At 39.3% G+C, this 15,555-nt stretch overlaps 1 non-coding gene across 1 annotated transcript; it reads right to left on the bottom strand.

Moving 5' to 3' along the window:
* Positions 1 to 12,838: 12,838 nt before the first annotated feature.
* trnak-uuu (transfer RNA lysine (anticodon UUU)) lies at positions 12,839 to 12,911 on the bottom strand. Its single transcript has one exon. It is a non-coding gene; the product is annotated as a tRNA-Lys (tRNA).
* Between the last annotated feature and the right edge of the window lie 2,644 nt (positions 12,912 to 15,555).

The following is a 15,555-nucleotide window of genomic DNA, read 5'->3' as shown; positions in this document are numbered from 1 at the left end:
AAAGAAAAAATACACACCGGTATTCCATTTCTCCCTTAACATTTTAAGCATCGAAGTCTTTAACTAACATGTGAAATAGCATGTTAAAAAGTGGTAGTTTTAAGCTTTTCTGCTAATATAATATGGAATCGCGTATCTAAAGGAATTAATAACGATATGATTATATTCGTGTACTGCGACATTTCTTTGAAAAAATAGAATAGCAATATTATGGACAATTAATTGACTTTTATATTTCTAAATATCACAACATGATCGAATTTAAGTCATTTTAATAACAATGAACAGTCACCTATGCGTTACAATATAAACATTTATATTGATTTAAATCGCGTTTTGATTTAAATCGCAAACGCGTGTTTAAATATATGTTTTTTGATTCACAATCAGACAAATGCAACATAAATTGATATATTTATCTTCTAAGTATCTTAATAAACTTTCAGCATAGCTTTCTCCCCGTTTAGATGTATTTTTCTTGGGATCTTGGGATCAAACGTGGAAAGATTAGATTGTAATCGTTTTTATTTTTTAAATACATTTTAGAAAAGTGTAATCTATACTAAAAAGCTGTACACCACCTGCTATAAAGATACATATTGTAATACTTTTGGTCTCAGACAGGACGGACACAAGAACTCAGACTTCCGGAGTTAAATCTCAACAAAACCACAACAAATCTCAATATCTAGTATGAATTATTTGTAATACAAACCAAAAATAGCCCGCAAACTCACTCAAATTCCTCCAATTATCATAATCCTGCCCCTTATGCAAAACCAAATCCTCCTCCCATCCCAGTTTATCCTCTTTATCATAAACGAAATCCAGCTCAATTTTCAACATAAAGCATTACACAAAATCAATACCTCAACACTCTATACTCAACAACGATAATTCACAAACAACCAGAACATGTAACTCCACATTCCCAAATATACCTAATTTCCATAGCCCCGCCCCTTATGCAAAACCAACATCCCTCCCCTGTTCTCTCTCTCCGCTGGCGTTTGTAATCGTTTTTATTTTTAAATAAATTTTAGCAAAGTCATGTATTTTTAAAATCTTAAGATTTCTATATTTATGTCTTTATTTAGTGGTTTCATTAGTGACAAAGGCTAAACTTTCTTGGAAAATGTATTTTATGTAAACCATGTTTGCTATTAATTCAGTTAGGGCTAGAATATGTTCATTGTCTTCCAATGAAAGAAGGGTTCCTTTTGCCGTAGTCGGGTTGACATTAGAAGCTTGCCACGCCCGGACTGTTACACCAACGCCTTAGCATGTTAAAGCGATTTCATTGAGGAGCCTAGCTTTCTTAACTAGTAAGTAATGTACTTTTGGAGGGGGGAGGTGTCTTTCGCTGGAAATCTTGCCCCCTTCTACTTTGAAAATACCTGTGAAACCGGTTTAATTCGTCACAGCCAGCACTCCCGCAGAGAGGGGGGTTGTACTTAATAATGTCTTAGCCGGAACATATCATTATATCTCATTTTGTATTTCTATAAAAAAATCGTTTGCCCAACCTAACACTATTGTTGTTATTGTTTTTATCCTGTAAAGCGCTTTGAGCAGCACAGCTTTCTCACCAGTTAGATTACTTTTTGATACCATCCTTACACAAAGCAGAAACTTCTTGTATTTTCCGATGACATACAAGTGGAAAGATTACAGATTTAAATCGTCTTTTTTCTGAACCAGGGAAAATCTGATCATGTTTCTCTATAACAATAATAAAAAACTTAATTTTACATATCACCTTTAAAAGTGGCATCTCAAAGCAATACAGCAGATGTAAACCACAGATTACAAAGTAAATACCCAGACAAACGCAAACGCGTTTTTAATAAAATGCTTTTATTCATTCAGCAGAGAGAGCGTAAAACCTGGGCATAACAGCTGTTCCTTTTTCTGATCACCCGCTCTCTGGATACACGTCTCACCTGTCCTGTTCTTTGTTTTCCTAATTTGCTGATTATGCCTTCTGCGATCCACTCCTGCCCTCACACCTAAAGAAGACTATTTTAAATTTATTTGAGCGGTCCATTGTGCAATTAACACTTGTATGTGCTGTCCTTAAGGTGATATCACATAAAGGTGATATGTAAAATAATGTTTTATTTATAATGAGAAACATGATCAGATTTTCCCCGTATCAGCAAAAAAGATCTAAAGTATACTAGTTTGTCACTAGTATACTTTTAATACAGTCTTTGCTGTGCTCTTGAGGATCCTTGTGATATTTCAAGCTCTGGTTGAATGAAAAGTGTAGCAGTTTAAATAATTTTCGTAGTTAGAAATTATGAAACGCTCTGTTAAAAGCAAGGGAGTTTTTATGTCCGTTACAGTAAAAGAAAATGCCTGACAAAGCAGGGCTTGGACAGATTCCAAGTGCATTTTTGCAATTTACGTTGCATTGTGCTGCTGTAATACAGTTTAAAATAATTAAAAGTCTAAACAGTATCAGCTTTATTTATGGGTTGCAATTTAAAAAAAGTCAAAAACTGCACTCAAAATGCAATTTAGAGCTTTCTGGCAAGAGGAGACACCCAAATTAATAATTTAACATGCCACTGCATGAACAAGGTTATACTGCTATTTCCTTAGATACGCGATTAAAAAATAATTTTTATTAAATTTTTAATAAAATGCTTTTGTTCACTCATAATCTGACAATTTCAGGAAGACTAAGGGAATTGTCATCTGTTGTGAAAGCTCTGTGAGCTCTGTGACTTTGAGACCACTTGTTATCCCAGGTTGTTTGAATTGCCACAATTCAAATAGAGAAAAAAGAGCTGACTGACAAGATTTAAGATGTGGCTGTCAATGTTGGATTAAAAAAAACACATTGCCCGACGTTAGTTGCATTGCTTGAAAAATAATTTTATTTCAAGAGACTGGATATATTCAAGTGTTTTTTTTAACTTCCTGAAAAACAAATAATAATTTAACTATATGTGCAAACGTTTTATGATATGTCGCTGTTGTGAATGTCTGTGGAGTGTATCTTATTTGCCTGTCTGTCCTGGCTGTGCTCTCTCACTTGCTCACCCTCCCCTTCTCTCTCTCTTTCAATTCAATTCAAGGTGCTTTATTAGCATGACAGATCGGAACAATCAGTGTGGGGTATTTACTTTGCTTTGAGATGCCACTTTAAAAGGTGATATATAAAATCAAGGCTTTAACTTGCTTTAACTCCGCAAGTCTGAGTTCTTGTGTCTGTCCTATCCGAACCCGAAAGTATTACAATATGTATCTTTATAGCAGGTGGTGTACAACTTTTTAGTATAGATTACACTTTTCTAAAATGTATTTAAAAAATAAAAACGATTACAATCTAATTTTTCCATGTTTGATCCCAAGATCCCAAGAAAAATACATCTAAACGGGGAGAAAGCTATGCTGAAAGTTTATTAAGATACTTAGAAGACAAAGATATCAATTTATGTTGCATTTGTCTGATTGTGAATCAAAAAACACATATATTTAAACCCGCGTTTGCGATTTAAATCAAAACGCGATTTAAATCAATATAAATGTTTATATTGTAATGCATAGGTGACTATTCATTGTTATTAAAATGACTTAAATTCGATCATGTTGTGATATTTAGAAATATAAATTTGTTTGGTGCGAGTGAGGTTTTATTTAATCTCTGACCCAGGGAAATGTTTTATTTTTTCAAAGAAATGTTTGTTGAAAAAAAAGTCATGACTCCAGCAGGATTCAAACACACAGCATGTGAGGTAGGAGTCAGGAGCCTAACCCACAGTGCCACCGGCAAGGTCACATGCAGAGTGCTGAAAAAGCACTACAGAAACATTATCAATAGACAATGTACAGCGTGTACTATTCTTGTGTTGCGGTACATGAATATAATTATATCGTTATTAATTTCTTTAGATACACGATTCCATATTATATTCCCTTTTAATCAAATTCTAAAAGTATGCTTGTTGACTCCAGTATCACATTAGTTAAAGACTTCGAAGCTTAAAATGTTTAGGGAGAAATGGAATACTGGTGTGTATTTTTTATTTAAAGTACAGAGACCAGCCATATACTGTATGTTTATGTTCCAAAATTAATATCGTTTATGGCCTTCACACGCGTTACAGTATGCTCCTATTCTTTTTATGCTCAGGTACTAAGATTTCCCTTCAGTGGTAAAATTCCATATGAATATTCAATGCTAAAATGGGCACAGTAAAGACATTTACTGTAAATCTTTCTACGACCGACCAACGGACTACGAGTGCCCCTGTCGGTCAACCAATCACGTACCGCGGTATTTTGCGTCATCGCACGTCACAATGCGCGACGCCGTATCCAATTACCTCCGGTATGTGTCTGTACTGCGCACTTTGAATGGCTGCATCTGTACCTTCCAATCACTGATGTCGCTCTCCCTAAACCTTAACGTGATGTTTTGCAGATGTGCAGTGTGCCTTTACTCCTGTATTAAAAACGACCTCTGTTGTCAGGCGGAGTTGAAGGAGAACTAACTGCACAGAAAAAGTATGTAATGATAAAATGTTTGTACACTTCAGAATGTCCCTTTAAATCCCTGCTCACACACGTCGGTGTGGGGAGCGGGCAGGTAGAGAGCTTTTCCAGAAACTCATGATGTTTCTCATGGGGTGTTACCTGCAGTAGTATCTCTCTCCACGCCTTTGGAAAGAAAAGAGTGGCTCCAGTGCAGGGTAAGGTCAGAACAGCTGGTCTGATTGTCTTAGAAAACAAGAAATTAAAATCAACAGGGAAATTGAACAATACAGAAATCAGCGCAGTATACAATAGGAAGCAAGCAAACAAAATGCTCAGCAAAAATCGTAGTTGAGTAAATTGGTGTAAAAAAAATTATTTGTAAGCAAAGGAGAGCCCGTGCTGCGTGTGAAACACATCAATAGTTCAGCATTTCTGAAACATTTAATTGAATTGACAAAGAAATCCTCTCCTTAAACTTCAAAAAAGGATTATCTGTGGAGCCAGCAGGCGAAACACTGCAGTTGCCCGTTTCTCACAGGTGTTTGAAGTTGTGGATAACATTTAGTTAAACCTAATAACTGGTTGGGCCACCCTTAGAAGCAACAACTGCAATCAAGCGTTTGCGATAACTGGCAATGAGTCTTTTACAATGCTGTGGAGGAATTTTGGCCCACTCATCTTTGCAGAATTGTTGTAATTCAGCCACATTGGAGGGTTTTCGAGCCTTAACCGCTTTTTTAAGGTCATACCACAACATCTCAATCGGATTCAGGTCAGGACTTTGACTAGGCCACTCCAAAGTCTTCATTTTGTTTTTCTTAAGCCATTCAGAGGTGGACTTGCTGGTGTGTTTTGAACTTGAACTTGAACTTTATTGCCATATGTAACCGGTACTGGTACAATGGAATTCTTACTTACAGAAAGTCTCTCGATTGTAAAACAAGTGTAAAAAACAAGACAAAGTGCAAACAGTGCATCAAGACAATGTACAAAGAAACAATAGACAATGTGCAAGTAAACATGTAGACAGTTTGAATGTAAACAATACAGACGTGTAAACAATGACTGGAGATGTGCAATAGATAAGAAATCATAAAGAGGTAGATGGTGATGGTGTAGGTGTGGTCCGAGGGGGATGGCTAAATTTGTTTGCCAGTCTCACTGCTTGTGGATAGAAGCTATTGAAGAATCTAGTGGTAAGTGTCCGTATGCTCTTATATCTCTTGCCTGAGGGCAGTGGGGTGAAGAGCTCATGCCCGGGGTGGTGACTGTCCTCTGTGATGGCAAGAATTCTACCACGGCAGCGGTCCTCATAGAGCTGTTTAATCTCGTTGAGACCGCAGCCGATGATCTTCTGGGCCATATTGACCATTCTCTGTAGTGCCTTTCTTTCTCGCGAAGAGGTGTTACCATACCACACAGTGATCCCGTTGGTGAGGATGCTCTCGATGGTGCAGCAGTAGAAGTTCACCAACACATGTACTGGCATCCCCCATCACTTGAGGCACCTCAAGAAATAAAGGCGCTGCTGAGCCTTCTTCATGATAGAGTCAGTGTTCACAGTCCAGGTTAGATCTTTAGAGATGTGAATTCCCAAAAACCTAAAGCTGGTGACTGTTTCCACTTCCGTTCCATCAATACTGAGTGGGCTGTGAGTGTATGGCCTGTGTCTCCGAAAGTCCACAAATAGCTCTTTCGTTTTCTTTATGTTCAAGTCCAGGTTATTGCTATGACACCACCTAAGCAGCTGTACAACTTCATCCCTGTAAGTGGACTTGTCATCATCACTGATCAGTCCTATTATAGTGGTGTCTTCGGCAAACTGTTGTTGCTGTGTCTTGCTGTTGTTGTAACAGAAAAAATAAGGATCTTGATCCCGAGATGAAGTAAAACAGATGAGTTTATTGCATGCAAGGAACAATAAAGCCGAAGTCTTGTTTCCCGCAAGAAACAACAAAACCGAAGTATTGTTCCCCGTACTGTTACAAACTTTTGGGTTATATAGTGTTTTCTTCTCCGTTTCTGACGTCACTCGGTCTGATGGTAAAGAGGGGGGTTCATGGTATTTGGCCAGTTTACGATGTTCTGGGCAAATGGTCAGTTTAACATTACACCCAGGGGGGTTCCTAGCTTGCATCTGCAATCCTTATCAGTTAACCCCCTTTCCTGCCATAAACCCCAGCTTGTGACTTAGAAGTTTAACCCCCTACAGAAAGGATTAAATTCAAACCCCCGTCTTCACATCTTTCTTCAAGAGCTTGCCTACACACACCTTCATGAAGACTCTCTTTAAGATGATTACACCTTTCATTGTCAAGTCGCCTCCTTTGCATACAATAGTAGCACCAACACTAAGAGAAAGGATGAGAAATGGCATTTATCAAATGATTGCAGTGTTTGTTTGACTGAGGATCCTTGTGTGCTGAACTGGCCTCTGGAGAAGTGTAGTGCAGTAAAGGAGAAGATTTGTGTCACTCAAGGCTGTAACGGAACAGGACAATACAATTACAATACTTTTATGAGAGTAAATAATACTGGTGCATCACAGTTCTTATAATGGTGAAAACAGGAGCAACTTCTCTACAGTTTTGACTGAAGTATTTAAACGGCAAGAAATAATATCACTATGCAATTAATTAATGCAATTGAGCTCCTCTAAATGTTCTAGTCTGATGAAACAATGTACAGAATTAGGTGACAATATCAGAATTCATTCAAATACACAAGATTAATTTTCAGCAGCAAAAATACACTTGAAAATATTTTACAAGAAAGAAACCTTACATTCACCCTCTACATTAGCAGAGAACAGCAGGACAGTTAGTTTGTGTCACTGGACACTCTGTCACAGAGGCTGATCTCTTCAGACTTCAATGAGTCTTCCAACTTGTCGTAGCTGTTGAAGAAGCACCTGTTGAATCTCAACCAAGATTTCCTGAGAAATCGTTCAGCGAGTGATTCCTCCCTCTGGACTCTGCACTGAGCTGAAAGCTGCGCGAATTCCTCACTGTATGTCCTGTAACTGTTACATGCGCTCTTGTGTAGATTATCTACTTGGAGAAATGTGACAAGAACACATTGAACTTTTTCCATATGTGAAGGAAAATGCTAAAAAGCCTGAAAACTTTGAACATTTAATTCAATGGATCATTCCTAATGCAATAAATTGTAAAGGGATAATAAAGTGATGTTATGATTATTATTCCTCTCTGAATAATAATCCTCTCTGAATATTAGGCCTCTCTGACCACTTAGCCATTCTCTTCAATCTGGAATTACCTGTTTCTAACACTTCCCCCTCACGCTCTGTAAATTTCCGCAACTGGCGATCAATTGATCACCCAAGGTTTGCAAATTCTGTTCTGTCCTCCTTATCCTGTTTCTCTTCCTCTGACCCTCTAGAGGACAAAATACAGTTACTTGACAATGCTCTTTTATCTACCCTCGACACCTATGCTCCTTTAAAAACTCGAACCATCTCCTTCTCTCGCCCTGCCCCCTGGTACAACGACCATCTGCGTTCCATGAAGGCAGCCTCTCGCAAACTTGAGCGTAGGTGGCGTCTTTCCGGCCTCAATGTACATTATCAGGCCTGGAGAGATTACTTATCTGATTATAAGGTTACTATAGAGTCTGCTAGATCCACCTGCTTCTCTCACACCATTGAAAATCACCAAAACAATCCCAGACATCTTTTCTCCACCATCAACAGACTGCTCAAGCCAAACTGCCCCACCACATTACCTGCCTCATCACAACTTTGCAACACATTTTTAGATTTCTTTAGTTCTAAGATTGACAACATCCGGCATCACATTCTCTCCACTACGGATATAATTTCCACACCTCCTCCCTCCTCATCCAACTTCTCTGGTTCCCGTCTCTCCAGCTTCTCTCTTCTTGACTCAGCATCCCTAAACAAACTAGTTACGCGCATGAAACCCACCACATCTATTTTAGATCCCATTCCCACCACTTTATTCCAGTCCTGTTTCTCTTCTCTCTGTCCCATTGTCCTCAATATAATACACGAATCCTTGAGAACCGGCATTGTACCAACGGTCCTCAAAACTGCTGCTATTACCCCAGTGCCAAAGAAGCCTAACATGGCTCTCGACAATCTTAACAACTTTCGCCCCATCTCCAACTTACCCTTTCTCTCTAAAATTCTAGAACGTGCTGTCACACTTCAGTTACATAACCACCTCATGACAAACAACCTTTTCGAACCCCTCCAATCTGGCTTCCGTCAACTTCACAGCACAGAAACCGCCCTAGTCAAAGTCACCAACGATCTCCTAATAGCTTCTGATTCTGGTTCTCTTTCCATACTCATCCTTCTTGATCTCAGTGCTGCCTTTGACACTGTTGACCATAACATCTTGCTTTCTCGTCTCGAGACTGTGTTTGGAGTCTCTGACACTGCCCTCAAATGGTTTAAGTCTTACCTCACTGATCGCTGTCACTTTGTCTCTCTCAATGGGTACAGGTCTGAAATCGGTCTTGTCAAGTCTGGTGTCCCTCAGGGCTCAATACTGGGCCCCTTGCTCTTCAGCATTTACATGTTCCCACTTGGTCAGCTTTTAAGATCACATGGCCTCAGCTTTCATTTTTACGCTGACGATACTCAAATATACATCCATACCAAACCCAACACTGATGTGGCTGTCTCTATTCTAATTGCATCTCTGACATAAAAATTTGGATGACTCAAAACTTCCTTCATCTTAACTGTGACAAGACTGAAGTCATGCTTATTGGTACCCCCATCAACTTCGTAAAGCCAGTCCTGTAACCCTGTCTGTAGATGGCTCTGTACTAGAGCTTCAATCAAAATTGAAAAACCTTGGGGTTATATTCGATTCTGGCTTAACATTCGACCCACATATACAGCATACTGTCAAAACATCTTTTTTTCACCTTAGAAATATCGCAAGACTACGCCCTATGCTATCATTAACTGTGGCTGAAAAGCTGATCAACATATTTGTATTCTCCCGAATTGACTACTGCAATGCTCTGCTCCCTGTTGTATCTAAATCTACTCTGAACAAGCTGCAGTATGTCCAAAATTCAGCAGCCAGAATCCTGACCAGGTCTAGTACAAGTGTTCACATTACTCCTATCCTGGAGTCCTTGCACTGGCTTCCGGTCAAATTCCGCGTAGACTTTAAAATCCTCATGCTCACCTACAAGGCTTTACATGGCTTGGCACCTCAATACCTGTCTGAACTTTTATCGCCCTACTCCCCACCTCGCAACCTCCGCTCTTCAAATTCTGCCCTCCTTACTGTCCCCCAAGCCTGTCTACATTGTATGGGCGACAGGGCCTTCTCCTGCTATGCCCCCAAGCTCTGGAACTCTTTGCCCAAGGATATTAGAGAGTCACCTTCTCTAAACTCCTTCAAATCCAGACTCAAAACCTTCTTCTTCAGAAAAGCCTTTACTTAACTGGTTCCATTCTTCACCCCTCTGCTCTTCTTAATACCATCTTCCACGGTCTCCTCTATTTTTTTTGTTGTATTGTTGTAATTATAATTGTGTCCTGTCTTGTGAAATTTTCTTATTTATTGTTGTAGTCTTCTTATTTATTGTTATTGTCATCCTGTAAAGCGCTTTGAGAAGCCACCTTTAAAGGCGCTATATAAAATAAAGTTTATTATTATTATTATTATTATTATTATTATTATTATTATTATTATTATTCCTTACAGCAGAGCAAACAAATTGTTACAAAAAACACCAGCTAATGTCCACCAGCGTAATTAACATTAATATACTGTAAAGTGCTGTTACTTGGGAGTGTTAATCTACAGATAAATTAAACAAATGGCATTTATAGCTCTAAAGAGGTTGACATAGACGTCTGTAACAGATCTTTTCAGTTCATTGCTGTTCCTCTGACTTGGTGAGCCTTTGGAATTTTAAAAGCGTTTTGCTTGCCTCTCATGTGGTCTGTGTACCAGTCCATTAAGAGCCGCACTATCACTGTGTCGTGTGTGGTCCTACAGAACTACACAGCTATCTACTGGAGTTGTCTTCTGTCCACTGCAGTTGAGAACAGATTTAATACGGAGCTGCGCAGAAATTTCTGCAGCAAATATCGCTGCAGAACTAGCCCGTGCACAACAACGAAGAGAAAAAGAAATACCACAGGGTCGCCCATAAGAGGGAAAAATAGATATCAATTGTTCAAACAATTATTCTCATGTCTCATGTTATTTTTCTTGCTATAAGAACAGTGGGATTGCTCAACTGTATTGTTCCCCAAATGGTTGAATAATAATAATAATAATGATAATAATACTGGTGGTAGCTGATGGTTCTTGTCCGTGGCCGAGTGACCTGTGCGAATAAAGTATGTTGATTTATTCTCCTCAAGGCATCGCTTTAGCAATTCAAAGAGCGTCGGTTTTAACCCATTCAGTGCTTATTTCAACTAACGCCATGTTCCTTTTTCTAGGTCTTCAAATAGTTTACAATGTAGAGGTATCTTTAGTAATAAGAAAAAAGCTGCACCTCGGAGATCCATCTCACAAAAGCAGATTTCTTAAAGTGCACTTATGAGCTGTAGAATCTGAAGGAGTTCTCTCTCCTGGATATTAAACATGCAGATAATGAAATCAGTGATTTATGATTTCTGCAACCTTCCAATAAATACATCTAAAATATGTAACAAACCCATTATGCAGCTCCAGTGGCGCAGTTGGTCAGTGCATCGTACTTATATCGCAGTACATAGTGAAGTCATGCTGAGGTTGTGAGTTCAAGCCTGCAGCAGTTTTGCCTGTGATTTCAGCTGCAGAAACTTTCTATTGGATTTAGGTTGGTTCTTCTGTTACTTTTTCCGCTCGATGGAGCTTTATTAATGCAGGCACACCTGCTTCCTCTGCATTTGATTTTATCGCTGCTCACAAACCAACATACTGCAGACACCTCTGATACTGTCACTGCTTGTGGGCCACGTGTTCCTGCTGTCAGCCTGCTATACCATGCTCATGCGTGTCTAGAAACATTACTGCTCTAGTACAAGAGCGAAAGACTAAACGAAATCGCACCCACTTTGAAAAAATCACGTTTGACAAACCATAGGATGACAAGAATGGGATTCTTTGGTTGTTTGAGTACATAAATCAAAGACACTGTGTTCAGCATATTCACATCAGGCACTCGGACAGAGATAAACCCAGAGAAATTCTTCTCACATTTTAATCTGTAACTGCAGGATTCAACAAATTGTTAATTATCTCAACTTCACTTACAATTTTTAAACAATTTACAAAGCCCACAGTGGATGACATTTGGTTCCGGCACACATCAGTTGCTTGGAATATCATTGTAATATTTAATTTGCTTTCCCGTCACACCACTTTTATTAATAATGAAGTTTATCAATACACGTTTGTTTAAAACATGTCATTTATTATTGATACAGTTTCATTCTGTCTTTATTAGGAGCTGTATCACAGCTAATGCATGTAAAGCCTTAAGTATGTGATAGTGAGAGTTCAGTTATTCCAGGGTGTGAAGAGAACTCAAATTTTGTAAATACCTGTACATATTTTAATAGAGTGTAAATCTTCAAAGTGTTCTGTCACTTCAAAAGCAAATTACAGGAGCAGGGATTGAACCCACATAGACATTTGCTTATTGAGCTTAAGTCCAACACCTTAAACACTCAGCCATCCCTAAAAACAGTTTCAGCTCTCTGTTACACAGTTCATTGAATATATTTGTTCATTGAATATATTAATTTAATATATTTGTTATATTTTTGAATGGAATGGGACTGTACACTGGTGGTTCCCAGGGGAAAACAGGGTTATTGAGCCATTGGGTATTCTGAGAATAAATTGGGTGGGTGAATGTAATCGTGTGGTAAAGTAAAACAGTCTTCTTAGATGAAGCGCTACAGATGCAGCCCCTGAAAGTGTATAAGACTTAAAATTTATAGTACTGCTGACACACATGGAGCCTCTACATCAGACCGAAATAGCGATGTGTTCGCTTAATTGTGCTGAGGATCTCCTCATGAATCTGTCTCATTCATCAGTGGAAATAGAAGCCGTCACTGTAAACTTGGACGTGATGTTCCACAGTGTGCCTTTCCTCTTGTTGTATTCAAGAGTACTCACTGTGTGAGCTCCTCACTGCGTTTCCTTTTCTTTTCCTGTGATTATCTACATGGAGTGCTGTGACAAAATAGTCTTGAAGATTTTCGGTTTGTGAAAGGAAACACTAAAGAAAATACAAGTGATTAACTTTTAAAATATCGACAGTACAGCTAGAAGAGTGGAACATAAAATACGATTTATAATTAAATTCACAATGCACTTAAGGAAAACACAAACACCCGAACAGGGACTTGAACCCTGGACCCTCAGATTAAAAGTCTGATGCTCTACCAACTGAGCTATCCAGGCTCTGGAAAGTGAGTGCCACTGTCGGGATCCTCGCAAGTCACATGTCTCTTCTTGTGCCGAAGCGCAGTCATACAGTACCTGACCCGTCTGGAATGACCGCTGATAGACTTTATCCAGAAGCGACGGCACCACTCCCAGTAGAATGAGTGAGAAATACAGCATGACATGGGTAGTTAAGGGGCTCCCACAATCCATCTTTCCTCACATTACTGATTTTTTCAATAGCATTTTGACCTTATTTCACAGTCAGATTTTTTCGCATTTAATAAGATCTTAAAATCAACAACATTAAGAACGAAAACAAATGGAACATTTTTTGGAACAACAATTAAAAAAAACGTTTCAATGCCTTGGTTCTATAAGTGTGCATACCCTTTATAAAGGGAGTTGTAACTATGCTGAAATTTAAAGAGCATTTCTGTAGAGAAAAAAACATTTTTTCTGCCTTGATGTTAAGCTCAGGGAGCCTGCCTTTTAGAAATTATATCTCTAAACACCTTGCGCAGCCTCCCGAGAGACTAACAAATATTGTTTTGAGAAATTGGCTCACACACCGGAAGGCACTAACGTTTCTCTTCGTTAAAGTATGTCAGTAACTGTTTAACCCAAAATGTTTGTAATTGTGAATTTGTTAAAATTCAATAAATAGTCTATCAGCAGCAAGAAATTATTATGAAAGTAAGATTTTTTTATATCATAAACTGTAAGACATGAAGAGAGTTTACAGGTCGTATCCTTCGCTTTGTCTTTTAAATTAAGCGTTCGGGATTCAAACCTGTGTTCGGACTGTTGTGTTTCTTGAATTTCTTGCAATCATCAAATGTCGTTGTTTGGTCCATCAGTTTTTTTCTCGGTTGTACAATGGAATTCGCGCAGTTTTCAGCTCAGTGCGGAGTCCAGAGGGAGGACTCGCTCGCTGAATGATCTCTCAGGAAATCCCGGGTGAGATTCAAAAGGTGTCTTCTTCAACAGCCACGACACGTCTGAAGACCTCTGGATTTCCTGAATATGACATAAAATTAGTTCAAATCATTTGGTAGTTAACAGAACTAAGTGCCTTAGAGGTACATTTAAAACAGCAGAGCAACACCGTAGCACTTCGAGTGTGCCTGAGTTTAATTGTGTGAACTTGGCTCTCTATGAACACGAGCAAAGAGTTCACATTCAACAGAAGATTGCAATGTGAGCACAGTAATATAAAGCACCTGGAGATGCTGGGACCTCATACATGCAAAGCATGCGCTCTACCACTGAGGTATATCCCCAACAGACTTATTAACAGAACTGAGATGTGCTGATGCTCCCTGAACACAATCCACCACTAACGAAGGATGCCTGCAGTTTCCCACTTTTGCGTTTCCTCTACTACAGAGTAAATTCATAGGAATGAAGAAATAAGGAAGGAAAAATAACAGCATCGAAACTTCCAGAGATTGGTTAAAATGAACCCGTTATTTTTATATCCAGTCACACGGGCGACGATGATTGATTTATCGACGGGGAGTGCTTTTTTACCTACTGTTACGATCCCTGCCTCCCGGCAACGGAAGAGGCAGAAGTAGGCGTAGCCCTAATCCATCAGTTTACCTATCAGTTTTCCTATTCGCCACCACACCCCCGTCTCATCCTACTTAAACACCTGTCTTTCCCTACCTCGTTGCTCAGTATTGGTTTTCCTTTCGAGCTTCCTGGTTGCGCTACTCCTACTCCTACTCCTACTCCTACTCCTACTCCTACCCTGTGTTCTTCTTGGCTTTCGGTTTACGGTTTTCTCCCTTTTGACTACGGCTTTTCGGATCACGGCTTGGCTTCGTTACTTACGCTCTGTTTTGGATCTCTGGCTACCCCTGGACTATCGGATTGCTCTTTTGTCTACGATTTCGGATCACGCTTCGGCTTCGGTAACTCGTTCCCTTTTGGATCTCTGCCTTCCCCTGGACTCTCGGCTCGTTCCTTCGACTACGGCTTTCTTTGGATCACGGCTAGGCTTTGTCAGCTCCTGGAAGTGGGTTCTCTCACTGGTTTCGGTCCCTCTTACCGAATCCATAACACCATAACACCATAACACCTCCTCACTCGACTACCTTGATTAAACTACGCATAGAACAACAGCAGTACTGATGATTTTCATGGACCGACTTGTTTTGTACAACTCGAGTGATAAACTCCTGTCTGCAAATATTGTAGAAGAACGAAAAAGGGCGAAACAATGCTCCAACCACAGGAATGGTAACAGGAAGGATCATGTTATTTAATATGTCCTTTGGAGATGCCTTGTCAACACACACAGGCGTTAGAGCTGGACAAATAATTGATAGTGGTGTTTGTAAACAATCATGGAACATTATTTCTAACCCAGGAAGAAAGGAGCAGACTTAAACTTTAAGAGACAGAAACGACACCTTATCACAGCTAACATTAATTAAAATGACATCACAACAAAAGAGCGGAGCCTTGAGTGAATCAAATTAGTTTTCATTGGACGTCTGTCTCTTCATAACTTTGTAGGTGAGAGGGAGGATTGTGTAAATGTGCCGGTGTTTCTCAGAAGTGCGTTGGTGGTATAGGTGCCTTCTAAATAATTGAGCCGGGTTTGAATCCCGGTAAGTGCATCCCCAAATCTTTTCAAGAAAATCTGTGATCC

This window comes from Lepisosteus platostomus, chromosome 5, assembly GCF_059453375.1.
Source record: "Lepisosteus platostomus isolate fLepPlt1 chromosome 5, fLepPlt1.hap1, whole genome shotgun sequence".
NCBI lineage: Eukaryota > Metazoa > Chordata > Actinopteri > Semionotiformes > Lepisosteidae > Lepisosteus > Lepisosteus platostomus.
The sequence above is the reverse complement of the archived record's forward strand: the minus strand, read 5'-3'. Positions and strand labels throughout refer to the sequence as shown.